Source organism: Dasypus novemcinctus, chromosome 12, assembly GCF_030445035.2.
Source record: "Dasypus novemcinctus isolate mDasNov1 chromosome 12, mDasNov1.1.hap2, whole genome shotgun sequence".
In the NCBI taxonomy this organism is placed as follows: Eukaryota; Metazoa; Chordata; class Mammalia; order Cingulata; family Dasypodidae; genus Dasypus; species Dasypus novemcinctus.
In genome coordinates, this window is record NC_080684.1 from 77748119 (window position 1) to 77771152 (window position 23034).

General features: G+C 40.6%; 1 protein-coding gene and 1 pseudogene across 2 annotated transcripts in view; one reads left to right on the forward strand and one right to left on the reverse strand.

Annotated features, from left to right (window-relative positions):
• The window catches only part of CRADD (CASP2 and RIPK1 domain containing adaptor with death domain), a 199657-nt gene that overhangs the window by 81578 nt on the left and 95045 nt on the right, over positions 1 to 23034 (forward strand). The gene's annotated exons all lie outside the window — the stretch shown is intronic.
• On the reverse strand, positions 19334 to 20684 carry LOC101440320 (zinc finger and BTB domain-containing protein 26-like; annotated as a pseudogene).

The following is a 23034-nucleotide window of genomic DNA, read 5'->3' on the forward strand; positions in this document are numbered from 1 at the left end:
CATGGGCCAGCTCCCACCTCCATATGGGTCAAGGAGGCCCGGGGTTTGAACCGCGGACCTTCGATGTGGTAGACAGATGCCCTAACCACTAGGCCAAGTCCACTTCCCTACTCTAAATTCTTATCTTTGACCTGACCCAACTCAGACTAGCTCTGGAATTTGAGTCTTCTTTCCAGAACTTTATCCTCAACTGCCAAAGGTGTTTTCCATACTCAAATCACTTACGGGTATTTATATATCAACATTTGCTAAGAACAGTCCTGGTTTATGCCTGTTTTCTAAGCATCCTTCTTTAATAGAGCTCCTTTACTGTCTGTGTTTGTGTGATAAATTATAGGGTCACCGTGGCTTGTCCTGACTACTTGTGGTCAAGGTTTTTTAACCCAAATCTTGTCTACCTATTTTGATTTCTCTGGCCCTCTTTTTTCCCCCTGCCCTACATGTAGCAGAAGCTAAAAAAAAAAAAAAAAAAAAAAGAGAGAGAGAGAGAGAGAGAGAGAGCACATCAACAGCCAAATGTTTGCGTTTTCCCAATCAAGTCTGCTGTTAATTTTTTTAACAAAGAATAGCCTCATACAGCATCATAATAGCTAGCGTTTATTGAGCATTTTCTGTATTCTTGCCACTGTTCTTAACTAGAATTAACTAAATTTTTACAGCAAACTTAAGAGGAAAGTACTAGTATTGGCCCCACTTTTTAAGATTGGATAGGCAAATGACTTGTCAAGGGTCACAGGCTATTGACATAGGCTTGAATGGAGTCAGTCTGATTTCAGAATCAATTCTCTAAATAATGTGTCTGTATTGTTATTCAAATGAATATAATAGCAGAACATAGTATGAAGTGGTAGTTATATAATAGTTCATTTGTCAGCACTTTAAGAATATAAATATTTATATAAGAAAGCAATTTATCTATTTCTGCATAACAAGTTACTCCAAATTTTAGCAATAAACATTTATTAAAACAATGCACATTTATTATTTCACACAGCTTCCCTGGGTCAGGAATTTGGGAGCACCTTCGCTGAATGGTTGTGGTGTGGGGTCTCTCATGGGGTTGCAGTGAATATGTCAGCGGGGGCTAGAGTCATCTGAAGGCTTGACTGGAGCTGGAGAGCCTTCTTCCATGGTGGTCCTTCCCATGGTGCTGGTGTTGGCAGGTTTCAGCTCCTTCCTACTTGGGCCTTTTCATGAGCTGTTTGAGTGTCCTCACAACTTCGAGGTTAGCTTTCCCCAGACTGAACATTCCAAGACAGCAAGACGGAAGCCACAAAGTCTTTTCTGACTTGGTCTTGGAAGTCATACTCTTGTCATTTCAGTAATAACCTATTGGTTACTCAGGTCATGATGGGTAAGGTGGGTGCTGGGTGGGAGGGCTGGACAGGGGAGTGAATACTGGGTCATTTTGGAGGCAGGCTATCACAGAAGGACTAATATGTGTTTTTTTAAAAAGATTTATTTTTATTTATTTCTCCCTTCCCCACCCCCCATTGTTTATTCTCATTGTCTGCTCTCTGTGTCTGTTGTGTGCTTGTTTTCTTTTTAGGAGACATCGAAAACCGAACCCAGGACCTCCCTTGTGGTAGGTGGGCACCCAACTGCTCGAACCACATCTGCCTCCCAATATGTTTTTTTAAAATTTTAATTAATTAATTAAGTTATGTCTCTCCCCTTCTTCCCACCCGCCGCCCCCCAGTTGTCTGCTCTCTGCATCCATTTGCTATGTGTTCTTCTGTGTTTGCTTTTATTCTTGTCAGCGGCACCAGGAATCTGTGTCTCTTTTTGTTGCATCATCTTGCTGCATCAGCTCTCTATGTGTGCAGCGCCACTCCTGGGCAGGCTGCACATTTTTTGTGCAGGGCAGCTCTTCCCATGGGGCGCACCCCTGTGCATCAGGCTCCACTACACAGGGGACACCACTGCATGGCACAGCACTCCCTGTACACATCAGCCCTGTGCATGGGCCAGCTCACTACACAGGTCAGGAGGCCCTGGGTTTGAACCCTGGACCTCCCATGTGGTAGGCAGACACTCTATCTGCTGAGCCAAATCTGCTTCCCCCAATATGTTTTTAATCAAACCATTTTTAAAGACTTAACATTTGAAAACAAGTTCTTTTACAGTCAAATTAACAAAAAATCTGTTTTTTTTAATTTAAAATATACTCATATCTAGTTGTTTTGCTTGGTTTCCACTGACAATGGAAAATTTTGATGTTTACATAAAAAGTTTTGTTACTGTTGATCTTAAGGTATAGATTGAACTCAGAAGTTATATCCAAAAATGTTTGACTACAAAGAAACACCTGAATACCTACAACAGCAAATAGAGTGAAGATTGGTGCCTCATGCTGGTAGTGAAGAAACAGAAAAGAGGGTATCTCTGCTATCTGAGGGCTGAGGTAGAGAGGCAGGCAAACAATTACACCTGCAGTGTACTTGAAGAACCCTTGAAAAATCTTTACTTGCCAAGTTTGAACCATGACGCGGTCATTTTCTTGGGAACTCATTCCCAATGAATTCCAGTGGAGGGTAAAGGGTAAAGCAGGTCTTTTGCTGCAGGTTTCCTGGTAGCATTCCAAAGTATAGGTGACCTTACGGACTAGAACTGGTGACCATCTAGCTAATTCATAAGGAAGAATCCCTTCGGGTCAGACAATAAGGCCTTTCTAATCAGGCCTGCTAAGGGTATCCAATGTGTTCATTTTAAAGGTTTGTGATAGTGCTCAGTAAAGAATTTTGCAATTTTGTTTTGTCATCTGCTGAGACCACAGTCCCTATTAGACCTTCAGAAGAAATAAGTCAAATAAACACTGTGTGTTTAGGCTATGAGAGTCTAAGGTCCCTGTGGATTAGTGAATTAGCAGAAATGAGACACTTGGACACATACTTGTACTAAGGGTTATAGCTTTTACTTATTCAGGTAAAAGATACACTCCTAATCAGTTAAGACAAAGGACATATCTCATGGTAAATGGAGCTCTTAAGTGCTGCCTTCTCTGTCACAAAGGCTGATGTTAGAGGAGTCCTATATCTCCTCCTGCTCAGGCTTTTATCCCCTTTGAACCCAGAAAATCCCTTCATCTGTGTCCTAGCTTCATCACATACCCTACCCAACAATGAAACTACCCTGTGAGTGCTACCTCAACCAGACCTAGTCTCCAAGTTACAGGTGTAGGTTGTCTAACAGCACCAAAAAACCTAGGACTCTCAACTTACCACAGGGACTCACAAACAAGATAGGAGATTTTGGAGAAGACCTGGTCTGGTCCTGCCTCACAGTCATATCTTCTTTAGCTGTAATTCACTGGAACCCTGAGCATCCAGTAAAGGAGCCTGAACAGTGTCAGACTCAAGGCCAATGAGTTGAAACCACCATATCCACCACAATGAGAGTGAGAGGAGGCAAAAAAAAAATGGGGGAGTGGACTTGGCCCAACTGATAGAGCATCCATCTACCACATGGAGGGTCCAGGGTTCGATACCCAGGGCCTCCTGACCCATGTGGTGAGCTGGCCCACACGCAGTGCTGCCATGCAGGGGTGCCCCTGCGTAGAGGTGCCCCATGCACAAGGAGTGTGCCCAGCAAGGAGAGCCACCCCACGTGAAAAAAGCGCAGCCCCTGCCTTGGAGTGGCACCGCACACATGGAGAGCTGATGCAGCAAGATGACACAACAAAGAAGAGATGCAGTTTCCCAGTGCTGCTGGATAATGCGAGTGGATGCAGAAGAATGGACACAGAGCAGACAACAGAGGGGAAAGGGAGAGAAATAAATAAAATAAATCTTTTTTTAAAATAAGGAAAGATGGATGTAAGGGCAGGAGAAGACCTGGATCCCTAAGGCCCAGAGCAGAGCTGGTGTAAACTGGTCATTGGCCACTGCTACATCCTCAGCATCAAAAACAAGGCCTGGTATATAGTAGATGCTCAATATATATTTTTTGAATGAAGAAGAGCAAAGTCCTCCAACAAGCTGTAGGTAGTCCCACGCTGCTCTTTGTGCATGGGAGTAGAGGAAGGAGGAAAAATTCAAAGGGATAGTGGGGTCCAATGGTAAAAAGCTGAAGAGAACATGACTTATGGACATAAAACCTTAACCTCTTGGCCTGTCAGGTTTCCAGGAAACTTTTGAGTAGTGTAGATACATAGCCTTCTGTCTCCTTCCTCTTTTTGACATACCCACAGGTGCCCTCTTGAGGCTGATCATGCCACTTATAGAAATCATTCAACTTGAAAACTGGTTAACTTTTTTGCTAGTCGGTTTATTTGCTTGCTTTATTACTATTGTCACAGAGGGATGAATTTTTCATCTAAGGAATGAATGAACTAAAACCTCATAAGCACCATCATTTAAATCTATCCCAACCATTTTTGTTGGAAAATTTACTAAAATGTATTGTACATTTTCCTGGTTTGTTTGTTGTTTTTTTTTTTCAGGAGAAACCAGGAACCAAACCTTCCCACAATGTGGGAAACAGGTGCTCAACCACTTGAGCTACATCCACCACTCCCCTCCCCTTCCTGTCTTTTTAATAAAGTATTTGGAATATTAGCTCATGTTTTCCTCTTATTTCAGGATCATTTTGGAAATTGTGTTTATTCCAGGTAGAGTTTTTCCATCACACATATTATGATTTTTGAATTCTCAGGTCTGTTTTTCAGTTTTGCTGCCTTCTCTCTGACAGGCTGTCAGTGTTCACTTTCTGATGTAGCCTGCATGCCTGCCTCGGGAGCCCCCAGTCTATGTGTTCTCTCCCGTTAAATGTAGAAAAATTGATGGCGATGGCTGAGTTTATTAGGTTTGTCTGAAATACAAGGGAGCTTTAATGTATGGACCCTGTGATATCCAGAAGGTTCCTCTCCCATCTTTTCCCTCCTTTTTTTCTGGTTCTTCTCAGCAGTGTTCTGGAAAGTTGGGCTCATCAAGTATGTAGCTACTGGATAAGCGAAGTGTTCATGACTCTTGTAATTTTTCTGTCCCACATTTTGAAAGTAATAGATATCCCTCCTGAAAATGTGCTAATTTTTGAGATACTTTTCTTAGCTCTGTTCTTGTCAGAGCTTGAGAAGGAGTAAACAGCAACAGGATGTTCATACAGCCTCTCCATTCCCCCAGCGAAAGATGGAAAAAGGAGGAGGAAGGGAAGGAAAAATGTGCAGAGTAGTGGCATGTTCTGTTAGACAGTTTTGAAAGATTCCTCTGGCTTCAGAGTGGAAAATTGGATTACAAAAGGTCAAGGAGGAAGCAGGGAGACCAGTCGGGAGGCCGTGGCAGTTGTCTAAGTGAGGGATAATGGTGGCTTGGAGGAGGGTTGACGTGGTGCAGGTAGTAGAGTGGCTGGATTCACAAGTATGTACTGGTGGGAAAACCCACAGTGCCAGGCGGTGGGCCTGAGCGGAAATTGTGGTTCATTGCTCCTATTATTAGAGTTTAGTAGTATGTTTTCATACTCTACATTTGCTTTTGCTAAGGAATGAAGTGTATCAATTAATCCTAATTGCTACTATATTACCATGACTGGATTTGCTACTATATTACCATGACCAAAAGGTATATTACCAAATATAGAATTAAAACCAGTCCCCACTCAGTGGGCAAGCACTCCAAATGTTTTGAGATTAGAATCTAGAAATTGGTCCTGAAGATTTATCAAAATGCCTTATTTATCAGTGAACATGAAAATTTCCCCCTTGCTATTCTTATTGTTTTATTTATCAGACAAAGATAACTTTTGGGGTTATTTAGAAGCTCCACATTTTTTAAGGAAATAAATACAAATCTCCAAATCAATAGCTAGATATTTCTCATAGGATAGTAGACACTAAGAAATGTAACTTGCAATTTGTCTTATATCTTTGGGTTAAATTATTTCTGGTTCTTTGTAATCATGGCAACATTGAATCAAATAAGATTGCCTCGGTATTTCAGAGTTTTAGATGCAATGGAAAGCTTTGTGTTTGTCATTATTCAGTTGGTTAGAAAAATTGCTTGATTTGCCATTAATTAGCTTGGTTTACATTACATTCTTTAAAATTTAATTTTTATTGTGGTAATGTATATACAACACAAAATTTCCCCTTTTAGCCATTTTCATTTGTACACCATTGTGCTACCATCACCACCATCCTTCACTAAAACCTTTCCATCACTCCAAAGAGAGACTCTATACCCAAGAAGTGGCAACTTCCCATTCTCCCCCTCCCCACCTTGGTAACCTATAATCTAGTTTCTGTTTCTGTTTTTATGAGTTTGCTTATACACAGCATTTTTGGAGTTGTTAGATTTGGTAGATTGCAATCTGATATCCCTTTATACAGATTTATGTCCAAATGGTTCCTTCAGATCCTGGAGGTATACAAATACAGTTCAACCTCAAGGGTAGTTTTGAAGGCATTTTATTAATAAGAGAAATATGGAAACGAGACTGGGACTGTTCATAGCCAAATCTTATGAAATCAAATAAGTTCTCATAGATGTTTTGCAGTCATTATTTGTTGTGTTTTTGTAGTATCGTGTTTCGTCTGAGCTATCCTTATAGGTTTCCAGGAATTCATAGACTAAGAAACATTCTACTAAGAATTCGAAATACCAAGGCATTTGATTTTGTGGTAATAGAGTGTTTTTTATTTTTTAAGTTTGAGCACCAGCAAAACAGAAAACTGTATTATGTTACACAACCTGCTATGTTATAAATATGTTTACTTTTATTGCACATGATGTAACCAGCGTGGAAAAGAACACAGAAATAATAATTGTTGATATAATCTTGCTTTGGAGGTGGGAGTGGGATGGGGTGGAGAGTGGGGAAAAAAAATCTGCTACCAATTATCATAAAAGTAGTAAAGTTGAAAAGAGTTGCAGAGATGAAGAAATAATAATAAAACCTTCACCTAGCTTTCCTAAAAATTTGCAAACTTCTTCCATCCTTCTATGCTGAGGTACTCGATAAAGGAAAATAATTCCTTTTGAGTTCTTTGGATGAAAACAAATGCATTATTTTTGCTTTCTAAATCTCTTTATCTTTTGTTTTAGTCACCAGAGAATACTATTGGGCTATTTTGAAATCACTTCTTTTCTCAACTTAGCTCGCACTTTGCCTGCCGAGAGCCTTTCCCCTCCTCATTCTTCCTTGCCTTTGCCCCACTGCTCCCTTTACCCTTGCCTCTTTTCCTATAGCCAAGGAAGAAACTCGTTAACCATGGCTTTCTCTTTTCTGAACCGAGGGAAATATCCCTGTGGTAGGATACATTTACAGGCACTTTACCTCAGTCTGATCACAGAAAAACAAGCAACAGGAAATAGAGGAAACACAGGGCTGAATTCAACACAGATAGATAGAAGTTGCCAAAGGAAAATGGGAGAACAACAAAGACTGTTCATTTGATTTCCAGGAATGGAAATTATTGGTAGTCTGCTGTTTTCAAAATAAACTTTGATCTGGAGCTGACGCCTCCTTAGTTACTCCCATCTGGTGCTGGGGTGGGGCAGCTACTCTTCTTTGGTTTTCAAGGTCAGTCTGCTAATTGTTGATATAATGGACTAACCCAGAGAAATGGAGAATTGTAGTCACTTTCTCCATCTGGGCACAAGGGTATGAGTAGGATATTCACTTGAAATGGAAAGAAGAAAAAGGATAGGGAAAAATACAGAAATGTTGGCCAAAGGAATTAGAATTAGGAGAAACCATTACCTTACTAATCTGTGGGTTGTTAGTCAGTTATAAATGAATTTTATCTAATACTCATGTTCACTATAGTTTCGTCCTCTCCTTCCTTTCTCTTACAACTTCTCCTCTCTTTTCTCTCTCCCTTCCTTCTTCCTGCTCTCCCTATCCTCCTTCTATTCTTTGGTGAGCTGAACCTTATTGCTATGATGGAAACATAGATGATTAAGAACAAATCTAGCGTGGTAGATGATAGATCCATACCCAAACAACTGAAATGCCAGGCACTCTATGAGATTACTACTAGAAGGGTATAAAAAAAGTTCCATGGGGGTTCTGAGAAAAAACAATTTCATCTATTTGTGGAAACTAAGAATTAGACATAGTTTTTGCCTTCAATTGTTCATTCATTAATTCCTTTACCTACTATAGGCCAGGCTTTATGCTAGGACCTGAAGATTCAGTGGTGAACAATGCAGCTGTTGCAGCTGCCTTCCAGGCACCTATATGCTAATGAGGAGATAGAAAGCAAGTCTGTGAACTATTTACAGGCTGTCAAAGGGGCTCTGAAAAAAACTCTGTGCAGGCGCAGAGAGCAACCTGTAGACTGCGTTCATAATCGTTATCTGGGAAGGCTTTGCAAGGAGGATTATTTCAGGAGAGATCGAAGAGTGGGAGGAAGCCGGTCCTGGGGAGAGCCAAGAAAAAAGTGTGCCGGCCAGAGGGAACAGCAAGTATAAAGGCTCTAAGGTGAAGAGTGGGAAGCTCTAAGGAACCAGCAGTTTTCAGAAAGGCTGGAGGCAGGGAGTGGGCAAGGCAGGCGGATTCAAGAGGAGATCCAACAACAAGGTGGGGCTGGGAGCCATAGATTTGGGGCTTCACCTTAGTTGCAGTGGGAGACCATTGAAAGGGCATGTCTTGATGGGATTTTATTTTTAGATAAAGAGTGGTGGCATGGAAATCACAATGACATCTCTAAGGTACTACAGGGAAAAAAGGAGGATTAGGCAATTATGGGATTAAGAAGTGTGTCATGAACAGGCTGATATTTATCTGGGCTTTCAAGAAGGGTTGGAATTTTGACAAGCAGAGATTTGGAGAGAAGAGGGATTTCTAGAAGTGGGCAGAATGACCGTGGTGGAGGGTGGGAAGCATGCGGTGGATTTGGTGAAGAGCCCGCCTGGAGGAGGTGTGAGGAGAGCAGAGGAATCAGAGTGTACATTTCTGCCAGACTCTGGAAGAGTTTGATGAAAATAGACAGTTAATTGTATATTTTATGTAGGCATACTTTATTTGCTAAGAGACATCTTCCTAGTTTTTGCTTTGGTTTTGTGGGAAAATTAGCAATATCCATTGCCTGCTTTTGGAAAATAAAATGTCTGCCCTGTTGGAATATTCATGTAATTTGCCCTACCCTATTGTCACTGGCATTTAATATCTTACTGCTCATAATGTGCCAGATTGGAACATGGATATTATAGTGGTGGCTTATATTTAAGTAGGAACTTATATTTAAGTGGGAACTTATATTTAATAGTTTATGTTGCCATTCATTTGTTATTCATTCATTCATTCATTCATTCATTCAACAGGCGTCCACTGACCCCCAGCATTGTTGTCAGTACTGTTTATCCTGGGTGAGCGTGAGGTGCTCCTTACTCTCCATGTGCCTCCTCTGTTTTCTCCTAGTTTCTTTGGCCATGATTTAGTAATAATCTGTGCAGTGGTAGGCAGCTTTAGCCATGGTGGTCAGAAGGCCTCCCTGAGGAAGTGACATTTGAGCTGAAACATAGGTGCTGATCAGACAGGTCTGCAATGCAAGGGCTGTTAGGTAGGCCTGAGCTTGGCACAGGTGAGAAAGAAAGAGAAGGCTGTCGTGGTTGGGGTGCACTGAATGGGGTGAGAAGTGGTGGGAGATGACACCAGACAGGAAGGCCGCATTTTCCACCCTGGCTGCACATTACAGGCATGGAGCTGCCCAGACCACACCCGACCAATTAAATCAGAATCTCTGTGTTGGGACCCAGACATCAGCATTTTTACAAAATTCCCCAGGTGACTCAACTCTGAGTTTGGATTTTGATTGTACTGGGAAACTTTGAGTGACAGTGATATAATCAGATTTTCATCCTTTAAAAGATCACTTTGAGGTTGCTTGTAGAGTAAAGGATAAGCAAGAAGAGAAGGATAGAGGCTGGCTTCAGGGAGACCAGTTAGGAGGCTCTGGTAGTGTTCTTGGCAAGAGACACGGAGGCTTGAACTGGGTGGGCAGTGGACTTGGATTGTTGCTCTCTCCCACCTTCCCCTGGCAAATTCAAACTGCTCCTGTAAGACACAATTTATATGAATGCCTTGACCTTTAACAAATCCCTTAAGTTCATACCTCTATTATAGCAGCATCAGGTTGTATTGCCTAATGAGGACTCCCTGTCTTATTTTTGGCAAAATCCATTGCATGACCAAATTGATATTATGAGCATTGGTTGCAGTACGTGACAAATAGGAATGGGGGGTGGGCAGGGGTGCAATTCAATTTCCCAGTTTTAATTCTCTGTTGCTTTGGTATGCTTTGGGCTCTGAAGGATTTCTTGCTGATTTTCAGAAAAATTCAGCCTGTGCTTTAATATAAAGTGAAATGAATACTGTGAATTTAGAAAATTTACTCGTCTGTTTGGAGGATTAACTTTGTTTCTCCATCTTCTGTGCTTTGTTTCTTCCCAACCTTTAAGGAAACAGTACCCTACTGCCATAGAGACCTAAAACAAAAATCTAACTCATTTTTGGTGTAACATTTATAAATTCTAAAGCTTCTTTAAAAATAAAAAATTAAAAACAAACAAATAGATCTAACTCAGCAGAAAGTAAAAACACAATAAGCTTAAAATAAATTGTAAAAGGGAAGTGGATGTGGCTGAAGTGATGGGGTTTCCACCTACCATATGGGAGGATTTGGGATCAATCCCTGGGGCCTCCTGGTGAAAAAGAAGAGAAAGTGTGCCTGCGTGTGAGCTAGTGCCTGCGCAGTGAGCCAAGTGCCTATGCGAATGCCCATGTGGCGAGCCGAGTGCCCACATGAGTGCCCATGTGGCGAACCAGTGCCCGCATGGCAAGCTGAGAGCCCACGCGGTGAGCCGAGTGCCCGTGTGGTGAGCCAGTGCCTGCACAAGTCACACAGCAAGATGATGATGCTACAAAAGAGAGACAAAGGGGGAAGTCAAGGTGAAGCACAGAAGAAACTAGAAACTGAGGTAGCACAGCTGACAGGGAACCTCCCTCCACCTCAGAGGTCCCCAGATTGAATCTGACGAATCCTAGAGGAGAAAAAAAATGAGAAGACAAAAAGAAGAGAAATAGATCCAGAAGATTACGCAGCAAATGGATACAGACAGCAAAAACAGCAGGGTGAGGGGAGGGGGGAATAAATTTAAATAAACAAATCTTAAAAAAAATAAATTGGAAAAGATGAATAACTTGAAACCATTCCAAAGCTAAAGAAATAATTCAATTCATTTTCTTTAACGCGATGGTCTGTCTCTTCTGGGTTCCATTGTAACATTCTGAATAAAGGTAACCTGCAAATGTTGAGACCAATTGCAACTATTACTCCCTCCGTCCTAGCAGGCAAGTGATTAATTAGTAAGCATTTAAAAAAATTTTTTTTATTACTTTTTTATTTCTTTCTTTCCCCTTCCTCCCCATTGTCTGCTCTGTGTCCATTCGCTGTGTGTTCTTCTGCATCCGCTTGCATTGTCAGTCGGCACTGGGAAACTGTGTCTCTTTTTTTTCTGTTGCATCATCTTGCTGCATCAGCTCTCCATGTGTTTGGCGCCACTCCTGGGCAGGCTTTGGTTTTTTCATGCAGGGCGGGTCTCAGCGGGGCACACTCCTTGCGCATGGGGCCCCTGCGTGGCATAGCACTCCTTGCACACAGCAGCAGTGCGCGTGGGCCAGCTCACCACATGGGTTAGGAGACCCTGGGGATCGAACCCTGGACCCTCCATATGGTAGGTGGACGCTCTATCAGTTGAGCCACGTCCGTTTCCCAGTTAGTAAGCATTTATTGCCTCCATTTCTGTGGTGGCACTGAGAGCAATAAAGACGTAAGAAGATGCCTTCATGAGATTCGCAGTCCATTTGAGAGACATGCCTCATGTTCTTGAACTCAGTTCACAGTTATATTAGCTGTAATTGGAAACTGAATTATGGAGATAAGAGCAGCAGTCATTCAAAGAAAGGGGAGTTCAGGCAGAAAGAGCCAGGCATCAGTTAAGGCTTCATGAGGCTACAGGGCTTGACTTTCAATTATTTGGTTGGGGCAAGGTGGAAATTGAGCTAGACCTTAAATGATATAAGACGTTTGTTTCATGTTATGTGTTAATGTTTAAAATGTACTTATTTTGAACTGCTACTATATGCTTAAATTAAAAGGCCGAAGCTTTCCTTCTGACCCCTGGCCCTTGGCTCCTGTTCCAGAGGTAGTGCTGTGACTCATTTCTTATAAATCCTCCCAGATAAAATGTAAGACTTTTCCAAAGATAGAACTTTTCTTATTTTTATTAATGAAATATTTTCATTTAAAAAGTGTTATCCCTTTCCAAATGTTAAAACTGTGAAGGAAGTAGGCCTACTGCTGAACTAAAAGAAGGCTAATCTCTTGACTGTAGGAAAGCAATAGCTGTGCTGCCTGGTATCTTACTGGTGAAGAACACATGAAGGTGATTTGCTTTCCTTGAGATATTTGCTTGCCCACAAATTGGAATATTAGCAACTAGAAAGTAAGCAACTGAGCCCTCAACCCCTTAGAGACTGGTAATAATATTGTGTTAAATGCTGTACTGTATTAAAATGTCATGTTTATTTTCTCTAATCCCCACAACTCCACAATGTGGGTCCTTTCCTCCTTTTACAGATGAAGAAGCTGAGACTCAGGCTATGTAAACATGTCAAAGGCTACCCAGCAAAAGGAGGTGGAGTCAAGGTCAGAACTGACTGTTAGCCCCGATCTTTTTTGTGCCACTGCTCTTTTCTTTAGATGTGAAGGGCTTGGCTCAGTATTTCTGGTGTCACGTCTGCCACATTCTTTTCCTCTGGCTTTAAGTTTTGAGGCACTGATGTGAACTGGTGGTGACCCTAGAGAAAAAAGTGAGAGGAAGCTTTCTTCCTCTCTCTTCAAAAAATTTGCTGACAGGCAAAGGGCAAATACACAGCTCAGTTTCAGTGGGGGTGGGGGCTGTAAGTCAAGGCATGTATTATTATTATTTTTTTAATGTGAATAAACTGCCTTTAACATTTTGAGTTCTTGAACCCAAAATGATGACAATTTAATAATAACATATGTGTATGTATATATACATACTTGTTTTCCTTCTTCTAATTCTAATTAGCATTTTGAATTCATTTAGCAATTTTTTTTCCCTTTTTGTTTGGCATTCCCTTTGAATAAGGATTTTTGCCTGCTTTTAAAGGCAAAAAAAAAAGAGACGGGGGGTGGGGTGGGGGGATTGTCTTCTTGCTTTTAGCACAGCTAATGTTTTTATTTATTTGCACATGCATAACTGTGATCCCAGGCTACCTCACAGTGCCCAGAATCTGTGGCAGGAGGGGGCTCCAGGCTCTTTTGACCCCCTACTAGATCTTAGTGATGTCCAATAGCCTGTAGAGTATCAGGGGTGGTGAATTCCACCCCACGCTGGGAGAGAGTTGCCACCTAGCAGATACAGGACAGTCATCTTTGTTGTGGAGAGGCTGAGCAGGTCATGGTTAAGAATATGGACTCTGGGTTTGAATCTCAACTCTACCACCTACTAGTCATGGAACCTTGGGCAAGTTAACTGCAAAATTAGAATTATAATGGCATATGTACCTCAAAGCTTTAAATGAATTAAATGAACATAGAGCACTTGGGATAGCATCTAGCCTAAAGTAAACACATGCTTGGCTATTGGTATTATTTTTCTTAGTCCCACCCCATTTTCTAGTTTCCTGATAAAAGCCTACTCCCCCCATCCACACACACACACTTTCTTCTTTCCTAGAATATGAATGCAATGGCTGTGGTTTTCATCATGTGACCTTGAGAGAGACCAAAAGAAAAGCAGATTCGTTGGCTCTGAAACCATCAAGATGTTGGATTAGTGTCTGCTGCCCTTGCTTGTGACCTTGCTGTTAAACGAGAGAGATAAGCCCCTATTTCTTTAGCTTGCTATAGCCGATGTGTAGGGAATTTTTAGGGAGTTCAGTATGATTAGTGGGCAGTGTGAAGGAACTGGCCAGGACAGAGAGGGGAGGCTGGAAGCATTAGATCAGCTCAGGTTTCGAAGGGTCTTGTGAACCACGTTATGGTTTTAGGAGTTTTTCTCTGGGGAGTTGTTTAGTCAGGGGATCAGACATGATCAAGCTTTTGCTTTAAGAAAGACCCCTCTGGGAACTCTGTGGAGAATGAATTGACAAGACTGGCGCCAAGGAGAACGCTTAGGAGGCTATTTCATTAATCCCAGGAAAAGGTGATCATGGCAGTGTGAATGTAAGGAAGTGAGAAGATTCTACAACTCTGTAGGCAAAGAAGACAGCAGGGCTTGATGTGGGGTATGAGGGAGGAGGGACTCAGTGGTAACTTCAGGGTCTCTGGTTAAGCAGCTAACCAGTTGGATGGTTGTGCTCTTAGCTGACAAAGAAATACAGAGGAGGGATGTCTTAGTCTTTCTTTTATTGATGGATTTTTAAAAAATCTCAACATTTCTTCACACCCTTTCCATGGTTCTCCTTTTTTCTTTTTAATTTTTTATGGAAGAAGAGTTTTAAGAGTCTCAAAGCTCAGGAAATTGACTTTTCTACTAGGGAAGAGACTGTGATAACCTTATAACAATTTTATTCCTAATTATGGAATTCTTTATGCTATTTAAATTCTTGTTTTTTTTTTTTTGTTTTGTTTTTTGTTTTGCCTACAGGGAGTGGAACAGCTATCATTATAATATTTAAAAAAAAAAAAGTACTTCTCTCTCCCAATAATTTTTTGATGAATTTTTATGTGAGAGGGCATTATCTTCATGGAATTCACCTTTCTGTGAATATGTAAAGGGGATACATACCTAATATAACTGAAAATAATCCATCCAATTTCTAATTATTTTGGAAAGAAGTTCCCATTAGAGAAATGAGCTTAAGGCATAAATAAATTTTTCCAATTCAGAAATTCTGAATTGTCTTTTTTTTTCCTTATTGGGAAAGTAGTTGAGATATGGATAAATGGACATTTTAAATCTTGAGCATGGCTATAAATCATAAATGTAAGATGTAGTCTGGGTTCATAAGAGAACAAAAAAGGTTCTATAGTTCTGAAATTATTAATGACTAGATTGATGTACTTATTATGCCTGAAAACAAACATCATTTTAGCACAAATTACCTACTGCTCAGGTAGTAAAGGACCTTTTGAACAATTATTCAGAGAGAAGTCATGAGGAAGATATGGGTGTTGTTTTTTGGTTTTTTGTTTTTAATCAAGATTTTAATAAATAATAATAGCAATAATAATGATGATACCTTACATTTGTATAGCACTTTGCAGTTTTCACTGTTCTTTAAAATATACAATCCATTTAGGCCCACTGTGAAGGAGGCAGGGCAGATATAATTATCCCCATTTTATAGATGAGGAAACTGAGATCCAAGAAAATTACTTCAGGTTATCTGATTCCTGGAGGAGTGGTTTTTCCAGTAAACACCAATATTCCCTGGGCCTCAAAATAGTATTTATAGTACAGCTCTGTGGCAGGGAGGGAAGCTTCTTTGGTGAGGGTGAGGGGGAGTAAGTGGGCTCTTAGTTGTGCTGCCTTAGGATTCCCTTAGAGGTCTGCAATGTAGAAAGCATAAGCTCTGACCACACGGTGAAGAGAAACAAAAAAGATAGCGACTCAATTATTTCTGAAAATTTCCAGTAAAATGCATTTGCTCTTTGTTCCTTTGCCATTTCTTCTACTGGTATTTTTTAGGAAAAATCACTAGCTAGTGTTTCCCAGGTGTAAGAAAAAAAATTACAGGGAGAATACTTTACTTTGAAAATGTTCTATTTATTGAGACTGTTTTTGTGAGTTCTTAAATGATTGCCATGTATGACTTTGCCAGACTACCTGGTCCAGATTGAGGAACTCCAATAAGGAATCCTTGGAGGCATAGTTTTAGTACCTTGTGCATTATGAAAGTGATTGAAATAGATATTCCTTTAAAAAGTAGTTTACTGAATTCGAGGAACATACATATAGATTTAAAACCTACCCAGAGACAGCCAAAGTAGATACAACCCAAGGTACTGGTTGCCCTGACAGCTATGGAGACCCACACGTTCCATGGTCATGGCAAATGGCTCTGGAATTCAGTGCCGTGTCAGTTGGCCCTACTTTGGAATTTGTGTTCCTGAGTATGATGGAGTTGGACTCAGATGTGACCTTTCAACACATGCCTCTTCTGTCACTTTTACTGAACCTGTGGTTGGCGCTAGGGTTGGTATATACTCAGGAGACTTGAATCTCTGAACTGTCCATGTGCCAACTGGGCCCTGAGCCTCAGCAGTCTTGTAACTTCTACCGTCTCATTCATTGGACTTACCCAGGCCAGTTAACAGGGAAGTGAAGATGGTTAACCACCACACCAGGGAACCGAGAGTGCCTACAACTGCAAGCAGGAGAATTGCATCCATCAATCATGTGGAATCTAAGTCCCCTCTTAATATAGAGGTGGAGTGGACATCACCATTCCAGTGTCCACAGGATGGAGGAATAAAATATGAATTAGAGTGGACTTACTGATACTCTACTGTGGAACTATTGTGACCAGTAATGGAAGAAATTTTAGCATTGATGTGGAGAAAGTGGCCGCTGTAGTTGCTGGGGACAGGGAGAGGGAAGAAGAGATGATGGGGGGGGGCGTTTTTCGGGACTTGGACATGTCCTGAATGATGTTGCAGGGACAGATGGTGGACATTATATATCTTGCCATAACCCACTGGGTGGACTGGGGGAGAGTATAAACTGTAATGTGGACTGTTATCCCTGTGGTGAGGCAGTGCTCTGGGATGTGTTCGCCAAGTGCAGTGAGTGTGCTATGGTGGTGGTGGGGGTTGTTGATGTGGGAAGAGTGGGGTAAGGAGCATGGGGGATATATGGGAACCTGTTATTTTTCGAATGTAACATTAAAAAAAAAGGAAAAAAAACTATTGAAATTTATCATACAAAATGTAAATCATTGACCATGATTGGTAACAATGCTTCAATATTTGTACCTCAAATGTAACAAATGTACCATTCACACAAAAAATGTTATTAATAAGGAAGAGGGGGAGAGGAGGAGATAGAAAGAGGAAGGGGGTTGGGTATATGAGCATCCCCTGTATATTCTATGTGACTATTCCATAACCTAATGCTTCTTTGAAGATTAAATGAAAAAAAATAAGACACTGGGGGAAGATACGGAGGAAAATTTCACTGTATATACAAGATAACAGATCTTACAATGATAAAAGACAAAATGTATAAAAAATTTATTTCAAATTTTTAATTTTTCTTTTTTTTGAATTGTATTTGTTATTTTAAAATTATTTTATTTTCTCATTCATATTATTTGGTTCTTTTTTGGCTTTGTTTTGGGGGAGGTTTTGGATCATAGAGGGTCTCAACTCTGGCAGGGGAGAGTCACTGGTGCAGGGTGTCAGTGATGGGGGATGTGCAGGGAAAGGTGTACCTGGGGAACGCCTCTAAGGCATATGTGTATCTTCAAGTGTTCAGGGGCACTGTCACACAATAACTGAAAGAATATGGAGTTCATATCTTGGGGAGTTCTGCTACATTCTCTGATGGGATGGCAAGAATCCCCTGAGTGTAAGGGCAGTGCCTAGTGAAGGAAGACAGACCATTATGCCAGGTTCTCAATATTGATGATTGTACTTGTGAATCTTTTCTTGTGAAATTGAAACTTAGCCTTGTATTATATATTGCCTAAGAGTTACCTCCTGAAAGCCTTCTTGTGCTTGTTAGACTAAAGTAACATTATTATTATTCAGTAGTAGATTTATGATTATTCTAGCAATGGAAGAACTTAATATAAAGGCAATGGCCACCAGAGGTTCTGAGGGGGAGGGAGAGAGAAGAATAGGTGTAACATGGAGGCATTTTTTTCAGGCCATTGGAATTGCCCTGCTTGACATTGCAATGACAGATACGCCATTATACATTTTCTCGAAACCCATACAGTTGTTCAGGGCAGAGAATCAAGTATAATGTAAACTATATTCCGTGGTTAGTAGCAATGCTTCAGTATGTGTTCATCAACTGTAACAATGTACCACACTAATGAAAGATGTTAATATAGGAAAGTGTGGGAGGGGGTGGGGCGGCCATATGGGAATCCTCAATATTTTTGATTTTACATTTATGTAACCTAAAACGTCTTTAAAATTTATATATTAAAAATATTTATATATTAAAAAAATTAATAAAAACATTATTAAGCCTCTTGGTTTGTACCCCGTATGTGATGGGAGGAGAGTTCCCAGAGGGAGAGCCTGTTTAAATTACAATAGAATAGGGGGTCAATAAGTTGTCTGGGGAGGGGTTGGTTTATTCTTGGCTTTTGTGATTTGTTTTAAGAGAAGCTGTGGTTTTAGGACTTGGGGGTATCGGGACAGCTAGCAATACTGGAAAAGAAAATTTGGAGAAAGAATCCATACATCTAACAGAGGGGCTGTACTAAGGTTTGCTGTAGCTGTGAGTTCCTGCTGGAATCAAGAATACTTGGGTACAATCCCAGAATTCTCAGGATTGGGGAATAAAATACAGACTAGAGTGGACTTACCAGTATCCCACCATAGACTTATTGTGATTCTAGCAAGGGAAGAAATTATATCATTAATATAGAGACAGTGGTAACTGGAAGTGCTGAAGGCAAGGGGAGGGAAAAAGAGGTGTAATATGAGGGCATTTTTGGGACTTGGAATTGTCCTGAATGACATTGCAAAGACAGATACAGGTCATGATATATCCTGCCATAACCTACAGAATGGAGTGAGAGAAGTGTAAACTACAATGTAGACTATAATCTATGATGTGTGGCAGTGCTCCAAAATGTGTTCATCAAGTGCAATGAATGTACTACACTAATGAAAGAGGTTGTTAATGTGGGAAAAGTGGGAGGTGTGGGGAGTGAGGCATATGGGAATCCCGTATATATTTTTTTTGGTAGGAAGTAGATTCATTCATTTATCAAACAGAGTTGAGTTATCAATAGGCAATCAGAAGTTCTACCACATACTCAGGTCAACAGCAATATCACTTTATATCTTAGTCTATTTTCTGTCAAAGAAACATATTATTCAATTAGCATAGCATCTTTTAGTAGAGATATGTGATGCTGTTATCTTGGTGGTATCTTCAGAATGTGCCCAGTGAAAAGCCTAGAATAGTGTCAGTCTGAGACACAAATGAATGTTAGGTAAACAAATGGTGTACCCTCTTGGAACATGAAAACAGACACAACAGGATAAACAATTCAAAACATAAAATGGGAGAGGGAAAAAGGCAAGACCACCCCAAGTAGTAAATTGCCTGATCTATTAGTGCTTTGACTCAACCTGCAGAGGCATGGGAGAAGTCAAATTAGCAAACTCACTCCTAGAAAGACTCAGAACTATTGCCCTGTTCTCAGTCAGTTCTAATTGTGAGCATGAAGCCCCTATTCAATTTACACATGTACTATCATTCCTTAAGTTCAGAACAGCTTGGGCCAATTTACCTGCAAACAGGACCTGTATTGCATCAGATTGTGATTGACAACCTTTAGAGTCTGTGACTCTACATGCAAAAGAATCAAAATCCACTGTGAGGTCCTGCACATTTCTTTCATTGGCATTGTCAAAGCTGTTTTTGCCATGCAACTGTTTAAGGTGTTTCCTCAAAACAGGCTTATGTGCAAAAAACATGTCTCAATAGTTACACTTACCGGGCTTATCTCCACTGTGAAAGTTAAGATGATCCTGTAAGGAACACTTCTGAGAAAAGGTTTTCTCACAGATCTTACACTGGAAAGGTTTAATGCCAGATGCACACGCGTGTGTCGATGAAGTTTCCCTTTCTGAGTAAAAGTCTTGCTGCAGAGTAGACACATAAAGAGTTTGCATTTTTAAATGGTTAGTGTAGTTCTCCAGGTGATGAAACATGCTGGTACATTTTGGGCATTGGTGATGCCACTGTAGGCCTTTGTCTACATCTCGGATATTAGGCCCAAAGACATCTTTTGATGCCATGATGATGTTGTCACTGCCTGGAGATGGTTTTGTTCTATTTCACCTACTCTGTTTTCCACAGTTGAATTTATCAGGGAGTGCTGGGGCTCTGATGAATGTAAAGCAGTGGGTTCAGAAGAAATAAACTGGTTCTGATCTTTTTTACTTCTAACCTCTGAGACATCCCCAACTGATTCTACCTTAAGAATCTGAATATCACTGTCCTCCATATCCATACTGTCTTCAGATGGATGAACACAAGGTGAGTCCTGCTTTGGAGAGCCTCTGGCATCTCCCTGTTGTTCTTTTGACTGGGGAGAAGCACTCTTGTTGTTCACATCCCTTTTTACTATCCATTGGCTGTTTTGACTTTATAAACTTCCATAGGGCCTGCGTGCACCGTTCTACAATGTGGCTCATCTGAAGAAAACTTGCAGCAGTCAAGTAATTTACCAGTTCCATCTCAGGGAATTCCAGCACACCACTATAACAGGATAAGAGCAATTGTCTCTTCACTTCAGAACTCTGTAATATGGAGATTTTCACCTCTCTGGAATCATTTAGTAAAAACCGGTCTCTTAAGAAGGGGGAACCTGCAGCAAATACAATTTTATGCCCTTGTACCTCAATATCGTCTGTTAGAACTGTAACATCACAGAATTTATTCTCATCTTTTCATTTTTTGTAACATTGACTCTCCATAATTTTCAAACTTGAAGTGAAGGAGATCTGACCTTTCAGACATTTTGGCAGACCTCTTAAGTATGAACTGATTAAGTGAACCTAGTAATAATTAAACATTGGTATAACCTAGTGAAGCATGGAGGTTTCTTTGCCAAAAAACAAACAAAAACAAAAAACAAAAAAACACAAAAAACTCTGTATTATTACTCCCTTTATATAGCAAATCCTTTGGAGAAAGTTTCCATCTTCTGATTCCATACTGTCCAAATGATTTTCTGATCATAACTTGGGTTTCCCGTGTGTCCCCAGACCCTGGGGAAGGCTGCCGTCAGGATTTGGCACTACCAGGAGCTCCGGCCCTCTCAGGGCTCCAGGCTCTCTCAGGGCTCCAGGCTCCCCTATATTTTTTATGTAACATTTTATGCAATTCTATGTATCTTTTAAAAATAAATAAAAAATATATTAAAAAAAACAAACAAAAAACTTACTCTTATTTAGGGGATTATATAGGAAATCTTATTTTTGAGGTATAGCTGGTAATTATCTTATGGGAAATTCAACATATCTGCTTGTTAATACTCTTCATCATTCATCTTCTCACAACTGAATTAAACCAGTCCAGTTACTAAGTCTCTGGTACTATTTTGAGACTCTTTTGCCCCAAATGTTGCTTAACATGATCCTAAAATTGTGGGGCTGAATTTAGTGTATTGGCAATGCCATGTGGTGTCTTTTCTGTGACCTTCCCTTCCCCACCTTATTACAATGTCCTTTGTCACACAAGATTTAGCCAAAAATGTGCTTTTAATGTTTTTCAATATAATTAAAGGTATTTTATATTTCTGATGAAAACAAAAGCCAAAAGAACCCCAATTTTCACTTATGACAGTAAACTCTTTTGGAGGCTGTCTCATCTGATTTGATCTGGTTAAACTGCCCCTGGCCATGCTAGGACTTTTCTCTAGCTGCTACCCTGTAGTCCCTCATTCTGCCTTTGGTCAAGGGTAAAACTGACTCCAAGATGAAAATGGTCCCGGTGAAGAAGCTGGTCATGTCTCACTCTTAAGTGTTTCCTCTTCTCAGAAGATGGACATTTTAAGTGTTAGTAGCATCTACTTCACCTTCACTGGGGGGTAGAGGGTCAAACCTTCTAGAATGTAAGCTCCACAAGGGAAGTAAGCTCTATTCCTAGTGCCTGGAACAGTGGCTGGAACATAGTAGAGGAAGATTTGTTGATTAAAGGAATGAAACTTTCCTTTGTACACTTCCAGCAGATAGCTGGCTCAGCTTAGAGATCTGTGAGTCAGAACTCAATGCTTACAAATAACAGACACTGGAATGGGCTTGGGCACATTTCCATCATTCTCTCCCTTTCGCATGCCCCTAACCAGAGACTAGAGCTTTGTCCATTCCATTCTTCTACTAATAGAAGAAAGCCTGTTGCCTGTGCCCACCAAAATACTAAATCTCACATTCACAAAGGGTCTGATTTCCTCAGGTTTTTCTTTATATTCCAAACTCTGGCCATATGCGATGACCCCAACAGATTTTTTTATGATCTGTTCATATCCTTTTCCTTCTGGAGAGGCAGACACTCACTTATTACTCACAATCTACCCAGTAGATTGGGTAAAATTTTAGCCTGTTGGTTTCCATTCTTCACTTCCTTTAAGCCTTAATTTGAGCCATTTCTTATGTATCAAGTCTTCCCTGATTAACCTCATCTCCCTTAGATTCCTCGTCCCTTAGCACTCACTCTCACTTTTTGTTTCCTCAGCATATTGCCAGTAGGTTGTGCTGTGTTGCCTTGCATTTATTTTGTTATATCATACATACATTTGTTCTGTTTCCCCTGTTAGGTACTTTCTCATTTTTTAAAAAACTTACATTTATTGAGGATTATATGTGTAAGGCACTGGGTTTAGGGCTCTACATCCACCATTATCATATAATTCTCAGGGCAGCTGTTTGTGGTAGGTGCAGTTCTTCCCATTTTACAGAAGGGAAATCTGAGCCTCAGAGAGGAGATGTGCCCAAGCATTTACAGCGAGTAAATGGTAGAGCTGGGATTTGAATCTTGATCTGTTTGATTTAAAAGCCTTAATCATCACATTACCCACTCTTCGGAGGAAGACAGGTTCATGTCATCTATTCCCCCCAACTCCCATCTTTCTCCAACAGTATCTTATAGAGTATTCTCAACTAAAAGCTTCTTTTTTTAAAAAAAATTTTTTTTAATTCCCCCCACCCCCACCCCATTGTCTGCTCTCTTTGTCCACTCACTGTGTGTTCTTCTGTGTCTGCATTCTCATTAGGCAGCTCCAGGAACCAACTCTGGGACTCTCTGGAGTGGGAGAGAGGCAATTACTCTCCTGGGCCACCTTAGCTCCCCTGTTCTGCTATGCCTTCTT